Consider the following 19,067-nt stretch of genomic DNA (forward strand, 5'->3'; position numbering starts at 1 on the left):
TAAATTGAAAAAAATGCTAGCTCCTGCATGGCCTGAGGAATGGGGCTGCTTGCGATGAGCAGACAGGACCATATGGCATGGGGCTTTCCCGCTGCCCCCAACAAGTATGATGGTCTAGGGTGGCCTAGATGGGCACTGTGGCATCCCTTAAATTAAAAAAAATATGGAACTCCGAGGCATGGGGCTGCTTCCAGGGAACTAGAGAGGCCACAGGGCCCTGGGGCTCCCTTTGTAGCCCCCCATCAAAAATAAAGCAGTGGGTGTCCGGATGCGGCTGGGACAACAAGAAAAAGTGGGTCATTGTCACCATGACCTGAAGATCACTTAGAATATTTTTTGGGTCGAGCCTGAGTCAGTGCGCATGCATTGCTCTGGCAATCTCCTGTAGTAAAAAGTGACGCAATAGCGGCACAAAAATTACGCAAGGGGCTTGTAAATCTGCCCCATTGTAGGCTATGTTAAATTCCGATTAAGGACACCAGTTTCTTGATATTCCAGCCTTGTCTCCTAAAGATTTAGTGGAATACTTCCCTATTGTTTACAACGTTGCACTCATACTATACATACCTATCCCTAAACCCTAAAACTACCCCTGTACCCCATAACCCAAAACTATATCTGAACCCTTAAAATACCCAAACACCTCAAAACATATACCTCAGTACCCCAAAACATATACCCCAAGACCCATACTTACCTTATCCTAACAAAAAAAACATGCTTTTACCATTCATGCATTTACAACGAATTTCGTTGTAAATGTATGCGTGGTAAAAGCATATAAAATGTAATGCCATGCGTTATAATGGCATTGCGGAGTCATGGTACTTTCGTAATGAAAGTATGAGGAGTGATGGTATGCGGAAAGAAAGTTGCGGAATAGTGGGTGTTTACCCTCCCCCGGGAAGTACATTGGTGGCACGGCGGCCCACATCTCCAGCAACATATTCATATTTTTTCACCACCCATTTGAAAAATGCTCAGGTCTCTCTCATTGATGTCCAGCACTGATATACACTTTTATACACACCTCCCGCCACAAGTTCTAGAATTGCGAACTTTAGAGCTGGGGAGCTACGTTCAAATCTCGGCATCAGCTCACCATCCTGTGATACCAGGTAAATCGCTTTGTTTCCCCGTGCCTACCACAAATAAATGTGTTCTTTGGTAATGTAAATTGTGCTCATGCCATGTTGTCTAGTTCGCACTATATAATATTGCAAGGAAAAATAAAGTAGGGAAACTCGAGTTCACACACTACTGAACGTGCACTCTTTAGTGCATCAGCAGTGCACTGTGAATCGGAGCGTTTCATAGGCCTGTCACAGGTAAGAAATGCTATCAAAACAAATTCCTACAAAACAATATACTACTGGCCGGCAGCAATTCATACCCGGACAACGTCGGGACGGGCTGCTAGTGTAAGATAAGGCATTTGGTTTTCAGCAGGCATGGGGGATCAACATAAACAGATACATGCTATATCAGGTGAGTGCCCTGCAAGAGCTGCAGAAAACAATGAAAAACACAGATTACAGAAAATAAGCAGAAAAGGCAAAACAAATATACACAGGTAGGATGGTTAATTTATATTCATGCAGAAGTACCAAAGTCTATCCCACACCTTACACTGAGCCCCTAAACATAGGAAATAGGAACCAACACAGATATAAAGAAGAGATGCCTAAAAGGGAAGAAAGTTTGTGGCCGGGGGAAAAAAGACTGCCAAAGCTATACTGGCAGCCAGTCACTAAAGAGATACATTAAAGCAACAAAACAGGAATTACTACAGTAGGATCTGTGCAGTTTTCAGCTATATGGAAAAGAAATCTAGCAATGTAGAAAGGTAGGTTGGGGGAGGCGTTGCTTGGCTTGCAAAATAATGCTAAAGTATGGCCAGAGACATGCAGTTTAAAAAAATTGAGTCCAATGTTCTTAATATCTGAGAAAACACTTGCCAAACAGCAGTGGGCCCGAACCATGCAACTCTACTCCTTTAGCTAAGGTGAATCGATTGGATCTTGGTTAAAGAGATAGTTGAATGCAAGACTCTTGCAAGATGATTTCCATCATCCACAAGTCCCTCCCCAGGTACCTAACCAAGCACTTTTGGTCTTCAAAACACCAATTCAAGATCTACCTCCCTTTACCTATTGACTACCTACTCACACACGCTCAGTGTTTGGCAGATCACTCTATGTGCATTGATATACTTTATGGAATGCCCCCTTGCATCCCAGCAACCCTCCAGCCCACAGCCCATCTCCTGTACAATCCCTTCTTCGCCTCATCTCTCAAGGTAGGACAATTCTATCTGTGCTCCCAAACATCTGCCATTTCCCTAGAGGTTTGAGATTGTTTGTTATGGGGAAAGGTGCACATCATACTGTGCATGCCCAGGCCGGCCCATTGTCATTCTGCACATGACAATGAATTGGCTGGCTATGTGTGCATTGTCAGATTGACTACGCACACCAACCCCAAGGCTGTAGCATCCATTTGGATTTGGCACCAGCAGCCAAGCCAGCTCAAGCAGGGAGCCGTGTTTATCCACAGATATAAATAAATCACTTCACCATGTGGCCTGGCCATAGCCCCATCAGTTAAATGTGAATTCTCTTTCGTTCCTACTTGAATCCAGCCCCTTCCTTGGGCCTTGCAGCATGTAACTCTTGCAGGGTGTACTAGTGTCCATTATCACTTTGCAGGACGCTTTGCACACACAGAGATATTGTAAGATGTTTGTTGGGTATGGGAGACTAGTAGTCATAGAACACATTTCTTGTTGTTTCATTCCCTTACCAACCGATCTAAATCAGTCTACTTTAAAAGCATAGCTAGGCTGGTTGGATATGTTGCTTAATGGGTATGATTTAAGTGACGTATTGTATTTTACATCCCAAACCTTTATCACATCTGGAAGTAAACTGCTCTCTATTGCCACCACTGGATAGACAAGTTGCTAAAAGGAATACCTCTTAAACAAATACATTGAAATAGCCAGCTCTGAAAAAGCAATTACAAACAACTGTATCCACACATGATGCTTCCAATAAATTACCTATTGCTCCTGACCCAAATAAAAGACCTCCCAATGTACTTCAGCTTTTCCCCTCTTACAGAATAATATTGTGGGACATTTGAGGAAAAGGTAGCTAAGAGATGTCAGAAGATGCAGAAAAGTTTTGAGCCTGCTGAAGGTTTTTTAAGCAGAGAAACAGCCATTGCTGGAATGTTTGATGAGGTTAGCAAGATATTGCACAGGGAGTTCAGGCCAGGAGCTGTGGTCTCTAAATCTCCAATCAGGACATGGGCAGGAAAATGTCCCACTGGGAGTAGTATTTAACAGAAAGGAAAAGATGGGTAATGGAGTACACAGAAAGCAGGCTGAAATTTAGCAGACACATTGAGGATGATTCACGATCAAAACCCTATGTGAAGGATGACACAAGCATATCAAAACAAAGACAATGGTTTTACATGTTTTAACAGGAAAATAAAGAGATAGGAAACTGCAAACTTTAGCAGAAGACTCAATGGGTATAGTAGTATTCAATGGTTAAACAAAATATTTACCTGTTCTCCAGACTTTTACTCTTTTTGCTGATTCTGCCCAATTACATCTACCTCTCCCCTCTATGCTCTTCTTATCACAGTATTTCTTGCACATACTATTGCCTACTCTTGCTTGTTCAGCCCCCTCTTATATCCCCCTTACCCCTGCATTGTCTCCTTTACAGTTAGCTCTCCCCAAACACCTTGCCTTCTCTCTTTGATTCTGCCCTCAATTCTCTACTCCTTTCTTCTCATCCCACCCAGCCCCTCACCTTCTCTTGCCACAACTTTTTTGCAGGTTCTGCCCCCTTTGCATCAATCTGTACCTTTTACCCAGCATCCTCTTGCTGGTTCTGCCCTGCCTACATCCACAACACCCCTCCATATTCTGCTCTTTACCACTCTTCTCCCCCTAGCCTCTTCCTTATTTCAGATGTTCTCTTTGTTTACATCCATCTCTCCCGTACCAGAATCACACTCTCCAAACGTGTTTTACCTTTTTGCATGGATTCTGCCCTTTCTAACATAACTCTCTTTTGAAATACTATTATAGGTGGGAAAGCCACTGAAACCTAAAGCCTGTTGCTTGGCTATGTTCAGCTGAAGATCCCTCGGGAACCTCACGCCCAAAATTAGCCAAGCTTTCACAGGAGGCGAGGTGCCCTAGTGGCTACAACTACCCACCATGCATTAAGGGCAGCCAGGGTTCAATCAAGGTCTTGGCTCAGCTTCCTGTGAATTCAGATACATTTCTATGCTGGAAATAAATGACAGCAGTCTGTGTCTGTTTTGAAGCATTTTTATGTCCATGACCAAAGTTTGTGCTATGCCAAACTGCCAAAAAACAATGTGGACCCTGCCTGTTACCCAGACTTTAGTCTCATGCTCCAAGAATTAAAGATGAAGCTTTAAGCTGTAATGCAATAAAGACATACCCATGTAGTGGCTGAATTGCACAGTGAGAAACTGAAAAATCAAGGATCAATTCCAGCATCCCTGCTTGACCCAATTGTGTGATCCTAGGCAAATGCTTTATTTCAGCAAAACCACATTTTGTTTACTATCACACGTCAGACCACATTCCAATATGTGCAGTTATGGTGTGTGCTGTAGAACACTGCCTGTGTTTGATGTAATAGGCTATATTTGGCTGCATGATTAATAAGAATGTAGCCCGCTTATAGAGTGCACAGGAACCCTGATATGCCTCTTATCCAGGGCCACTGGAATATTTAAATTTGCGGTCACTACATCTTTCACATAATTATGAATTTGCTGCATAAGCCATCGGCTACATAATCTGTAGCTTTTAACTAAAACAAATGTTGTTTCTAGCTCAAAAGGACCAAATGTTGCCACAGTGGAAAGCCCTTCACAAAGGTTAACTGATAACCTTGCTGTGCTTATTGCTGTATTTGGGCCGCAAAGGGCCCCCAAAGGAAACATTGCATGCCTTTCCAGGGAGGAGTCTCCGCCATGGAAAAGCATTACACCGCCACCATCGTAATCACCGCCACCATATTGCAGGCCTTTTCCACCCGGGAGGGAACCATGACTATTGCCTATTGGCAAAAAAGGAGCGGTAGGTCTTTCCGTCCACCGCGGTACCCAAGCCATGCTGATGTGGCGGGGGGTAATAGGTCATCCGGAGGGGTGTTTTGGTGGGGGGATCGCCAGCGCCGGAAGGGCGGTAGCAATTTGCCCGCCATTCTAATGGACCCCTAAATGTTAATAAATTAATAATTATAATTCAAATGTTATAAATTAGGTGTGTGTTGTATTTCTAGGGGGATAAGGTGGGAAGATTTTTAAGAAATAATTCATTAACAATTAATTATTCATTGATTATTAACTATTTTATTAATTACTTAATATTTTAATTGTGTTATAATGTTGTAATTAAATTTATATTTAAAATTGGGCTGCAACGTTTGTGGGAGTATAGTGTGGTAAGTTAAATAATCAATTAATGACATTTTTTATTTAAAATTAATAAAAATGTATAATTATGTACATTGTTTAATTGTTTTTCAAATGTATATTTATATATATTTTTTTTATAGTAATAGTTTTTATTTTTTTTCAATTAATACATCCAAGCCACCTCCACAGGGCTTTAAATAAGATGGACGGGAGCCGTGCGGCCCCCCTCCTGGAGCCCTAGATGGCTCTGGAGACCTCCACCCCACAGGGCAGGCTCCAGCAATGTCACAGGGTGCCTACCCCCGGGACATTACAGTTTGCTATGGCAGGGCGGGAGCATGGTTGTCAATGCAAAACCTGCTCTCACTTCCATGAAGCAAAGCAGGGTGCTTTTGGACAAGGGGAGCTGCATGTCAGTAGCTCCCCATGTCCAAAAGCAATGCTCCCATAGGAGGTGGGAAGGCCGCTGGGACCGCGGAGGCATTGGGACTCCACCCGCGGTCTCCAACATAAGACCATCCCTGGGGGATGGGGTCCACGGGGCTATAATTGGCCCCAGGAGGGGGGCGGCCCCTGGGGCCAACAGTGGCCCAGGGAAGGGGTCCACGAGGTTCCCTCCCATATAGGTAATTTGTTTCTTTTTTTTAAACGAGACCAGGCCCCGGGGGATGGGGTCCCCAGGGCCAACAGTGGCCCAGGGAAAGGGGGCCACATAGCCACCCTCCGGAATAAATAATAAAAATAAAAATAGAAAACACGTCCATGCCCACGGTGATGGGGTCCCCGGAGCTGAAATCAACCCAGGGACAGGGGCCACACAGCCCCTTTCCTGTTTGTTTTGTATTCAAAATGTTTTTTTAAAAAGGCTCATACCCTGGGGGATGGGGTTCCCAGGGCCCAAAAATTACTAAGAGAAGGGGGCCACACAGCCCCCTTCTAAAAAAATAAATAAAAGAGAAGCTGGCATCTCGCCAGAGGCCCCACCCCATCCCTGTACCACTCTGCAAACGCGCCTCCTGGTGTGTTCTGGCTTGGGGGATGAAGTCCCCTAGAATCTTAAGGGTTCGTAGGGGCCAACTAGCCCACCAGATGCTTTCTGGTGGGATTGCTGAGAGGTGGGCCAAGGCCACAACCCTTTTTAAACCACTTTTTAAACCACTCTGCAAACGCCCCTTTTGGAGCACTGCTGGTGGTGCGATGAGGTCCTCTTGTGTCCTGAGGACTTCAGGACTGTAGTGGACTCCATCCCCCGAGCAGCAGTGCACTATGAGGCGCGTTTGCAGAGTGGCATAAAAAGGGGGCGTGGCATCGGACCACTCTCAGCAATCCAGTTGTGTGGGGCTTACTAGAGATAACAGGAGTGCTAGTTGGCACCCAGGGACCCTCAGGAGACATGGGGACTTCATCCACCAAACAAGAGCGATCAGGAGGTGTGTTTGCAGAGCGGTGGGGAAAGGGGGCGTGGCCTTTGTCCACGTCTCAGCAATCCCACTATCTGGGGCTTACTGGAGGTGTCAGGCAGGCTAGTTGGCCCCTAACGATGCCCAGCAGCAAAGGGGACTTTAATCACCATCCAAGAGCGCTCCAGGGAGTGCGTTTGCAGAGTGGTGGGCAAAGGGGGCATGGCTGCTGGGTGGGACTTACTGGAGGTGCATTGGTCCCCATGATTGTTCTTTGGGGGCCATCTACCCCTCCTGTTACCTCCAGTAAGTCCCACACAGTGGTATTGCTAAGAGGTCCTCGGAGGACACACCCCACTTTATCCACTACTCTGCAAACATGCCTCCTGCACACTACGGGTTGGGGGATAAAGTCCACTTTATTCCTGAGGCACTTTGGGGGCCAAGAAGCCCTCCTGGTACCTCCGGTAAGTCCTACGCAGCGGATCTCCTGAGCACTGGTCGGAGACCCAGCCCCCTTTCAACACCACTCTGCAAACGCAACTACTACATTATAGTTATAAATTAGCATTTAAGAAACCTTAGAAATTCACTGAATAAAACCCTCCCTCTAAACAAACACAATCTCAGCTGATATACTATGAGTAACCTCCCGCCATTAGCACTGAACTGCTTGGAGAGCTCCTTCTCCTCTATAAATAGGTCAACTTCCCCTATACTCCTTAACACCAGCTGCCAGTGATGCCAGTTCTCCCTAGTGCCTGAACCTGAAGTAACACAGCACCAGGTAGGGCTATTAAGGCTCTATCCATTGCAACAATCACCTTGTTATACCGAGGCCTATCAGCAAGGCACTTAAATGGGACCAGAGGCCCTTAAACAATGGCACATTTCTGCTTTCTGTCCCAAATTAAGGCTGCAGGGACTAACCAAAGGACAGACAGCTTTAGGCCTCTGTATAGTCACTGACGAGGTGGCTTTCAGTTAACACCTTGTTTTCTTTTTGCTGCTATCTTTCTTGAATTTGACAGACTGTGTCAGCTCTCCAATCCTCGCTTCATTCATTTAAGAGCTGTCGAGAGGTTTTAAAGTGGCATATTTTGAGTTGTCTGAGAAGGCAAACTGTTTTCTACATACAACAAATAAATTGAATGGTCTTTAGATGAGGCAGCTTCAATAAGAGATTCTGTGAATGTTCAATACATACATGTAATGGACCGTAGGTATAGGTGAATAATTATGGTGAAAATAGACATAAGCGTAGAGTGCAAAAATGTTTTGTTGGTGTCAGTTATCACAATACTCAGCTGTGCTCATTTGATCACCCTCAGAAGTATGACAACTGAAGTAGGCCCAGCAGAAACTCAGTCATGAATTCTATGTATCACATGCTCATCTCAACAGTGGATGCATTACCCACTGAGCAATTTTAAAATACCTGTATCTTGGACATATAGATTACACCTGGATTTCTGCAGCAAATGACCAATTGGAGAGTCTTCCTGAAATTAAATCTGTGACCCTGAACTATGTTACTGGTATTTCAAAGTGAGGCATACTAAATAGATACAGAACATTGTCCTATGTTAGCAGCTGTCCACCTGGACCACAATTTAGCTATTACATTGTTCAGTGAGTTAACATATATACTGTGGAAATCTGTGGACAATGGATAAGTTTCAGGTTCACTAGGGCCATGAGAGAGGCCGAGAGAGAGCGGGGCAGACGTAGGTGCTGGAAAGAGAAGGTATGGGGTGGTAGGAGAGAATACTACATAGTAATAGTGGTGAGCAAGGGATCCATGGCTACTGAATCAGTCCTCCAGTAACCCAATTTTTAAAAACTACCCAGATTTCTGGTCCGCCCAGCTTATGCCGCTCTTTAATGAGATCTACACACAGTCTAACGTTCCAGTTTCCTGGAAAGGGAATATAATCCATCCTATATTTAAACAGGGAGATCACCGTAAGCCGAGAAACTACAGGCTGAGCTCTCTGATAGATGTAGAGGCCAAGCTTTACGCTTCTTGCCTTCTAGTCCAGCTCCGAGATTGGATGGACGAAAAAAACATAAATCCCAAGTTCCAAACGGGCTTTAGGCAAGGGATGGGCACTATAACAAACTTGGCCATTCTAGCACTCCTAACTGAAAAAGCGCTAAAAAAGAAAACACGGCTGTTCGCATGTTTTGTGGACATAAAATCTGCCTTCGACCGAGTGAGTATGATGCGTCTTTGGAAAAAACTAAATGTATGGGGATTGCCTAGTTCAATACTCAACGCAATAACCGCCTTATAAAGTGATACCTGGGCAAGAGTAAAGCTGGGCAACGGGTGCAGTACAACCTCAAGTATCCATATGCAGCAAGGTCTGAAACAAGACTGCGTCCTTGCGCCAAGCCTATTTAATTTGTTCCTTTCAGATATTACTACGCGTATGGAAAAAGCCGATTGCCACCCGCCGAACATGGTCAACGAGTCAGTTTCTTTCTTACAGTATGCTGATGACATTGTTTTGTTGACCCAAACCCCTATTGGATTACAAAGAGCAATAAATAGCCTAGAAACCTACCTGGATCAGGAAAAATTGGAACTAAACAAAGAAAAAACTAAAATTGTTTGTTTAGTGGACTCCAAAACATCTAAGTTTAAAAAGTCGGTGAAAGGGGCAACTGTGGAAGAGCGAGGGTCCTACAAATATCTCGGGTTAACAATAGGGCAGGGCACAACACACAAGGAACATAAACTGGTCATAAAAGCTAAAGCACAATCGCTAATTTATACATACAGATTACTATGCAAAAAATTGGACTGTCTGAACTATAACCATCTGTTATTTATTTTATTTATTTATTCAAAGTTTTATATAGCGCGAACAAGATCCTTACAGATATCAGAGCGCTTCACAGAGACAGGGGTAGGGGCAGCAGGAATGAACAAGATAATGGGAGCAGTATAGTAATCACTAACATAATAGGATAACAGTAATGTACAGAAACATATCAATATACAATCAGGTAAACAAGTAATATAAGACGGCACAAGTCATTGATCCCACTACAGAAGGGTTCAGGTAAAACCTTGGATGTGTGGATGGCTTATACCAATTTCTTAGGATAGAGAAAGCACTGGGTGGGGGCATCAGGAGGGTGATTCAATAAACCAAAGTGTATCATATATTGGTCGGTAGTAAGAGAGTAGCGTAGTAGTGACACCATCAAGTAGGAGTATAGTGCCAAAGGACAAGGTGATCAGTGATACAAAGCGATGCAGAGTCTCAGATCCAGCACCTCTAAAGTTCAGGAGATCTTGGCCAGAAGGATTGTTTTCACCTCTTTCTTGAAGAGTGCAGTGGAGGAGATAAGCCTGGTTTCCGGAGGGAGCGCATTCCAGATCCTGGGTGCCATTCCTGAGAAGGAGCGCTTGTATGTTTTTTCTTTCCGGAATCTACAAGGTTTCAGGAGTAGATTTTTTGTACTTCTATTGGATCTCGACCCTCCTGATATAGACAACTTTTGAGCGAGGTAGTTGGGTGCATTGTGGTGCACGGCCGAGTGTGTCATAACTACAATTTTTAGCTGTATTCTGGCTTCAAAAGGCAGCCATTTTAGAGACTTTAAGTCTGGGGATATATGCGAATGTTTTCTTGAGCCAGTAATGAGTCTCGCGGCAGCGTTCAGGGAGGCTCTTAGGGGTGCTGTTGTGGATAGCGGGCCACAATTCCGTAGTCTATGCGAGGGATGACTAAAGCTTGTACAGCAGTTTGGAAATCTTTGGCAGGGAGGAAGGGTTTAAGTTTCCTCAGTGTGTTGATTTGTAAATTAGCTCCTTTTGTGGCTTTGCTAACGTGCTGTTGCATGTTGAGCTTGGCGTCGACTGTGATGCCTAGGGATTTCGCCGAATCCACGATGGTAGGTTGGACATTGAGTGCTGTTAGGTTATTGAGCCAGGTTTGGGTGGTGGAAATTTTCGCCGGGGGTGAGATGAGTAGAAACTCAGTTTTCAGCGCATTTAGTTTGAGGTGATTATCGGCCAACCAAGATTGAGTGTTACTAAGTGTGGAATTCAGAAGTTTGATATCTTCCGGGGATTGTAGCTTTAGGTAAAGTTGTGTGTCATCGGCGTACATATGGAATTGAACATTGGATGCTTGGAGCAAGGTGGCGAGCGGTTCCATGACGAGGTTGAACAGTATGGGGGAGAGGGAGGATCCTTGTGGAACACCTAGATCTGCAGGCACCGGTGTAGATAGCACATTGTCGATCTTGAACTTCTGAGACCGGTTATGAAGGAAGGAAGAAAACCATTTGAGAACAGTTCCCGATAGACCCATTCTAGTGCTTAGCAGCTCCAGTAAGTTCTCATGTTTGACCGTGTCAAATGCTGAAGAGAGGTCGAGAAGGATGAGGAGGCAGGACTCATTGCGATCAACGATTTGGAGGGCGTCATCAATTATGTGTGTCATAGCTGTTTCCGTTCTATGTTTCGCTCGGAAGCCTGATTGGTGAGGGTTGAGGAGGTCAAATTGGTCAATGTGTTTTGTTAGTTGGAGTTGGACACATTTCTCCAGCAGTTTGGCCAGGGTGGGGATATTGGTGATAGGCCGGTAATTGTTCAGGTCAGACGGGTCAGCTGTGGGTTTCTCGATAGGCGTGACTTGCCCCACCTTGAGGGAGTCTGGAATGAGACCTTGTTGAAGGGAGCTGTTGATGATTTTGGTCCAAAGAGGGAGGAGCAAGGGGATGAAGTCTTTTACTGCATTAGCAGGTAGGGGGTCTGTGAGGTGATTAGAGGGCTTCAAGGTGCAGAGCAGTTTGTGTATTGCTTCTTCCGAGTAGGTGTCGAAGTACAGCCATGATGCGTTGTTTTTAGGTTGAACGTTACACATTCTGGTGTGGTTGGGGAATCGGCTTACATCCATGATGAGGTCATTTCTTATGTTGTCGGTCTTTAGCTTAAAGAAAGCAGAGAAGGCTTCACAGTGTGGGGTGTCGCTTGTTGCGCTGTTTGATTGTAAGGGTTGTGTCTTTGTTTGAGTTTTGATTAGTTCGAACAGTTTTCTTGGCCTGTTTTTTGCTTGGTCCAGCTGGCGGCTAAAGAAGTCCGACTTTGTGCGCTTTATTTTCCTAAAGTAGGCATTTCTCTTGTTTTTAAGCGTTTTTAGATGCAGTGATGAGGGGTCAGATCTCCAGGTACGCTCTGCCATTCGCATAGTACGCCTGTCGTCATTGAGTCTGCCGTCATACCAGGGGTTAGAAATTTTGGTGGAGACTCTCTTCAGTTGCAATGGGGCGACTTCATTGACTATTGAATTCATAGAGTCAAGGTAGTGGTCGGTCAGTGATTGAACATCCGAGGCACCTGAAGGGGGAAGGAGGAGACTGCCGATGTGGGGAGGCAGGGTAGTGGGGTTAAGATTCTTCAAGTCCCTTTTCCAGGTTTCGGATTTGGTGGGTTGAGCCGGGTTAGGTTTAACTTTTTCGTTGATAAAGAAGGTGATAATGTTGTGATCTGACCAGTCGCAGGGTTGGATCGCCTCCAGTTGGGTAGAGTCCTCTTTGGCGATGATGAGATTGAGTATCGAGCCTTTGTCGTGTGTTGGTCTATCGCATATTTGGGTGAGGTCAAGCGCATTAAGGAAGGTTTTGAGACTATTCACCACTGTGTCTTTCTGATCATTCCAGTGGAGATTAAAGTCACCCAGGTAGACTTGGGTGATCTGCCGACCGGTATTGGATGTGATCGTGTCCATGAGTTGTTGGGTGAATATGAGGTTGTCACCAGGCGGGTGATAGATGAGATGTAAAGCACAAACTTGTTTGCCCTCGCTGGTGATATCGAGGCAGAGGAGTTCACAGGAAGTAAGGGAGGGGGAGGTGGCTTTAGTAACGGAGAGGTTGCTCCTAAAAATGCATGCAATTCCCCCGCCCGTCTTGCCAGGCCTGTCCAGTCTGATGATGTGATAATTGTGGGGGACTAATATGTCCATTATCGGGGTAGAGGCTTCAGTAAGCCACGTTTCAGTCAGAATGGCTAGGTCCAGATCCATTGCTGAGACGAGATCAGCGATGTCGGAGGAGTGTCTCTGGGCCGATCTGCAATTGAGTAGGATGCATTTGAGTTTGGGAGTGAGAAGGGTGGTCGAGCCTTCTAGAGAGAGGGGGACTTTTCTGAGGTTGTTAGGGATGGAACCTCTGTTGCTATGGGTTGGGAGCCTCAGAGGATTAGAGAGAATTGTGGGTATGGGGATGTGTGTGTTGGATATGTGTTTTACCGGACCTGGGCCATAAGAGCGTAGGAGAGAGCATAGGTCGCGGTCTGACAGTGAGTTGAGGACACGGCGGGGGCGGTCGGAGTTATTGCGAACGGGGATAGTCGGCCATCGCGGGGGTCATTGGAGGCGAGGGTATGTAGGGAGGGTGCGTCGTTTGTAGGGTAATGGGATGGTGGGAGGTAGACTGGGCTGTGAGAAGAGAAGGTCTTTGATTGCGTGGAGATCTTTTTTGACTTGTAGGAGATCCTCTTTGACTTGTTGGAGGGTGGATAAAGTCAGGTCAAATGGAGGATTGGAGATGGCGTTGGTGGTGAGAGCCATTGGTGACTGGTTGAGTAGTGAGCTGGAAAGCGGGCAGGGTATCGAAGGGGGGGGATATGCTAGCGTTGTTGGAAGGTTCTACGGTGATAGTGAGTGGGATGGCATTCGAAGTGTGGGCGGGTTTGTGGGCGAGGGGTGTGGGTGAAGTAGGGGCATGGTGGGAGGCATAGGTAGTGTCGTCAGTGGGAGACGGTGCCGGTGAGTTGAAGAGTGAGTGAAGGCTGAAGACCGTGGGGGTGGCAGGAAGGTAGTGGGGGCTGAGAATGGGAGGGGAGAGAGGGGGGGATGCTAAGGTAAGGGAGGCGGTATGTTCTGTGGGACTGGTTGGGAGGGTGGGGGTGTCGTGAGTGAGAGTGGGGAGGGAGCTGGGAAGGGAGATGGATCTGCCATGGGGGGAGGGAAGGGGGGGAGATAAACTCCGGACGGTGGTGTGTTCAGAAGCGTTCATGGGGGGTGTAGCGTGGGGGGAAGGGGGCGTGGGGGTATTGAGGATGTGGGTGTATCGAGGATGTATGGGGGGGGTGTACTCACGTGGGGACTGAGAGTGGGGGGGAACAAAGGGTGGGATTTGTCATTGTGCGTGCTGTTCTGGTGCTGATCTAGGTAGGAGGTGTTGTGGGTGGGGGTTGTTATGTCAGGGGAGAGAGGGATGGGAGAGGTGTGAGTGGGGGTAAAAGGGGTATTGTTAGAGGGGCGGATAGTGTATGAGGGGGAGAGATTTGTGACTGCGCTTGGGGAGTGTGGGGCGGTAACAGCAGGTGGGCGATTGACTAGGGTTCTGGGGGTAGAGGTGAGGTGCGTGTGGATCCGACGCTGAGCTATGTTAGAAGTGTTGTGGGTGGGGGCTGCGACGTCAGTGGTGATAGTGCTGGTGGAGTTCTGGGTGGAGGTCCGCAGCTTGGAAAGGTGCTCTTTGAACTTGGGGAACAGGTTGTCTAGTAGTTCCAGGTTCTTGTCTGTGGATTGAATTAGGACAATACCGTTATTGTAGACAGTAATGGTGGTTCTGCCAGGGAAGAGTTGGGAAGGTGTGATAGTGAGAGTTATGCCATGAGCTGTTTTCCTGGTGGTGGAGACGGTGAGTAGGGTTAGAAACGCTTTTCTCCATTGGGCTGTGCGTGAGGTGTGGAAGATGATATCAATGTTCAGGGTTCCATTGCCCGGTGAGAAGTAGGTGTCGGCAAAGGGTGTTTCAGGGTGCGACCTCAAGAAGTTATGTTTAAAGCGTTTAGCGGCTTTTTTGGTGAGAGTGGAAGGGTAGTTGATTCTATATGTGTGCCTACCGATGAGATCCATGATAGGATGGCTGTAACGTTGGGTGTGGGAGAAGAGACTACAATAAAACTGTCAGCCGTTGGTTACAGGGCATAGGAGTGACACTAGTGAGTGGCCAAAAGTAGCCAAAAGTATAAGAGGTAGCAGTCGATGCAATCCAGGAACAAACAGTGTGTAGGTGCAGCTTACACAGTGTACAATATATGAGAGGTAGCAATCAGTTTACACCATGTACAATATATGAGAGGTAGCAACCAGTTAGGTGGAGCCAAATTGACACATCATAATGTAAGAGGTAGCAACGGTGTAATCCAGGTGTAGAAAGTGGCTGGGTGCAGCTTACATGACTAAACGAAGTAAATGAGGTAGTAATCAGTGCATCATAGTGGTAAAGTGGTAAAGTTTACAGTAATGAACCAAATAATTGAGGTAGCGATCAGTGAATGATAGGGATAAAAGTGAGATAGGTGCAGCTTACCACATATACAGTATACAAATAGGGCTAAACTACTAATGAATTACTAGATCCAATATAGGTGCAAACAAATTACTGCAATAACAAGTATGGCACTAGTGAGCAGCCGGTAGAATATGGGGTAGCAATCAGTGCACTGTCGGTGAGGAAAAGTGAAAAAGGGTTTAGGTTACATAAGGTGTAGAATACCAATAGTAATATAATACTGCAGTAAAAGGCAGACACTTAAGCACATCAAGAACACCAGGTTGCATAAAGTGCAAAATACCAATAGTACTATAATACTGCAATAAGAGGCAGACACTTAAGCTCACAAAGATTTAGATACAGAGCTATGCAAAGTCTGTAGTACCGATAGTAAATAATAGTCAGAAAGACTAGTCCATGATGGCCGCCAAAGAGAGAAAGAGTAGTCTAAAAATGGCCGCCAAGTAGGGAGGATAGAATCATTAGTCCTCTTTTAGTCGTTGCTGTTTTCATAGCAGGGAAGAGCAGTTTCAGATTCTATTCCGGCTGGCTCAGGATCTTGCATACCATGGGGAGTCTTATCTCAGTTTTGTTATCTTAAGTGGAGCTGCTGAGGGGCCTCGTGGGTTCAAGCGGTACAGGAGGGGATTAAATGCTCAGTTTATGGCCCCGGCCATTTTGAGCAAAAGAGGTTTTTTTTTTCAAAACGAAAACGAATGGGGCAAAATATGTAACTTATCCAGCAAAAAACGAGTGGGGCACAGTAAATACCTTTATCAGCCTTCACTTCAGCATGCGTTCTGCAGACCCAGCCTCAGGGGCAAATACGATCTTCAGCGTTTACATATCAGCAAAAACGAGTGAGACGAGCTGCACTGAAGCTGTTCAAGTCAGAATGCAAAAGGTATATTTGTGCAGATGAGGGTTACATAGAGGTAGCCGATGTTAGTGCTATCATAGATCTTTTCAATTGTTCAACGAATTTCCTGGGCATTTCCTGGGGGGGTGGGCTATTAGGCGTCTTCTCTGTGTGCAGGCTTCGTGACGTTCAGCCGCCCCACCGCCCAACTCTCCCGCCAGCTGCCCCTCACCTCCACAGCTCCCGGTGTGCAGTCGGGAGAGGCCAGATACACCTCCGTCGTGAGCCGCGCAGACCGGGGCTCCAGTGCGGAGACCAATCCTCCAGTGCCTCCGTCGCGCTCGTCGTCTTCCACGTAGGCTCTCTCAGCAGAAGGATCGGCCCCGTCGCCCCGCTCCGCACTACTGTGCTGGGGCACCTCCTCAACCACCACAGACTGCCCGCCTCGCCTACAGCACCTCCACAGTGCCCGTCAGTGGCTGGCGTCCCGGCAGACAGTCCCGACAGTCTTCAAACCGTCAACAGGGGGAACCGGAGCGGATGTGATGACCGATCCTATGCCCGCCAGTGATCGGCGACCACAGCAGACAGCCACGGCAGCCTCGGCAGCGTATGGGCACCAGACAGTAGCGCCTCTCCGACGCCCACAGCCTCCCGATCCCCAGCCGCCACCAGCCTCCAGCAACCGCAGCATTCACCGTGGCTCTCCCCCGCTATCTCGTGCTCTGCCGATGCTCCGGTGACAGTCGCAGGGGTCCCAGCCGCCAGTGACAAAGGTAGGTGTCTTTTATCGATGTTGCTGTCCAATCCAGTTACTTTTAAAAACCAATCCAGTTACTCGGTAAGAATCCAGTTACTCGTATTTATTTTTCACGCAAGAAGATGAGTGCTATCTGGGATAAATCCAAACGAGGGATCCCGAGCACTAGGAGCTCCGGACGAGAGCTCCTACCGGGCGGCCATCTTGATGCTAAAAGTAATGGCCGCACAAATTCAGTCCGGCCTGTTATATGGTTTAGTCTCGTAGTGTGGCAAGGAAGCTGATTTATTAAATGAACTTCAGACAAGGATTTATAAGGCTGTTTTTGACCTGCCAAAGTCTGCCTCCCCAGCTCAGGTCCAGCTGGAATTCGACCTCCAGAATCAGAAATTTCGGGGCATGAGCAGCTTTGTTAAACTATGCTATAAATTCTGCTTTTCCAATCCAGATACAATGAATAGATCATGCTGGGAAGAAATCAAGCACCAGATGGACCTCAAAACACCGAATTCCTGGGGAAGCTACCTGAGAACTTTATTGACTGAGTTGGAATTACAAACAGCATGGGAAAATAGGGTTGATAGAGTAAGCTTCAGTAAAGCTGCTAATGATGCAGCTAAAAAGAAATCTTTGCTGGAAGACAAAAAAGCAATTACCAAGCGCCAGCATGGGTGGACTGTCATCAACTCTTATGAATCCTTAAAGCCACAAGCATATCTATCTGCTCACTTCAGCTTGCAGTTAAAAAAGTGCTTCACAGATTCTCGAATGGGCTTGCATGAATCAAAAGACCTGCAACCATCTTGGAAAAAGTCCTACCAAACGGCGAACTGTCGATTATGTGGTTTTCATGCAGAATCTTTAGTCCACTTATTATGTGTATGCCCAGCAGTCACGGATCAGAGGAGACAGTACTTAAAATGTATTTTCAATGATCTGAATATTCGTAAGTGCAGGCAAGCTATGACATGCTGGTAGGAGGGTACCTTCATTATCCTGGCCTGCCGGGGGGTCAAATATATGACAAAGGTTGGAAGACTTTTACGGCAAGCCAAAGCGGAGCAAACTAAATAAGTATGACCTGCTCGGCAAGGCCACAGCTGACTCATCATTGTAATTAAATGTATTGAACGAAAATCATTATGAGACCCTTTCTAGTTGTAGGCCCCTAAAGCAGGACTGAAACATTATACTTTTCTAAAAAACAGTGCTCTCCTAAAATAAATTTGCCTCCTTTTATGGTTCTCTATCTATTAATTAGGTGTAAATGTAAATGTGCTGGACTTATAAAGCGCACAGCTGCCCGTGAGCGTCCCGGCGCTTGCTTAGGGAACCCGTCCTGGTATTCCCCTGTGATTAACCCCGGCAGGGTGTCCACAAGGTGAAAGCCAGGCATCCTGCCACGAGGGGCCGTAGTGGAGATTAAGCAAGCTATTGTCCAGAGTTGCAGAGTGTGACCCTGTAAGTTGAGTAGGCACCAGAGCGAGAAATGTCGAGTCCGTGGAATTTTTGAGGCCGAGGCAGGGAACCGAACCCTGGTCCACGGTCGATCTCAGCTTCCGGGTCCGCCGCCTCTAACCACTGAGCCACGCTGTTCTTGCTTTAAATTGTAGTATCTATCTTGATGTCATACTGTGCCGACTAACTAAGTTAAAGTGCTATCATGGTTTTAGCTAGGAAAATGAGGTTGTTAGCAGGTATCTCGACAAATGCGTTCCTAACATTTTGTATTGAAGGAAAGCACTTGCACTTTAGCCATATAACTAACGGGATTGTGTTAATGTCTTCTGGTTTTATATTGTGAATGTAATGATAGTCTTTTTTACATGTTTTTTATCCATATTGGGGGGAATTGTAAAGATTTAAATTATTCATACAATAAACTATGACTGACTGACTGACAGTCCTCCAGTAATTACATTCCGCACCAGTCGGAAGCTAGTGACAGAGAGTATGCTGATTGAATGGATGAGTGATTGACAAGCCCCCTGTGACAGACCAAATTATCTATCCAGTCCAACAAAATTAAATACAAAGTCCAAATCGGACTAGTGGCGTGCAGAGGACACTAATTAAAACTTTGTGAGCAAAAAGGTGTGATTCACAAATGTGAGCCTGTTTTTGGTTTTGCCCAGGTGTTTATTTGATTCTAATACAACCCTGGCTGTCTTTTGTTGTCCAGTTATGGGGAATGGGTACATTTTCATTGCTTGTGTTTGGGCCCATGTCCCCGTTGCTGAACCATGCTATTTGTTGGTGC

At 46.2% G+C, this 19,067-nt stretch overlaps 1 protein-coding gene across 1 annotated transcript in view; it reads right to left on the minus strand.

The window, feature by feature from the left end:
* Nucleotides 1–19,067, minus strand: part of LOC144797876 (extracellular calcium-sensing receptor-like) — a 121,852-nt gene that overhangs the window by 38,686 nt on the left and 64,099 nt on the right. The gene's annotated exons all lie outside the window — the stretch shown is intronic.

The sequence above is a fragment of the Lissotriton helveticus genome, chromosome 12 (genome assembly GCF_964261635.1).
Source record: "Lissotriton helveticus chromosome 12, aLisHel1.1, whole genome shotgun sequence".
Taxonomy (NCBI): domain Eukaryota; kingdom Metazoa; phylum Chordata; class Amphibia; order Caudata; family Salamandridae; genus Lissotriton; species Lissotriton helveticus.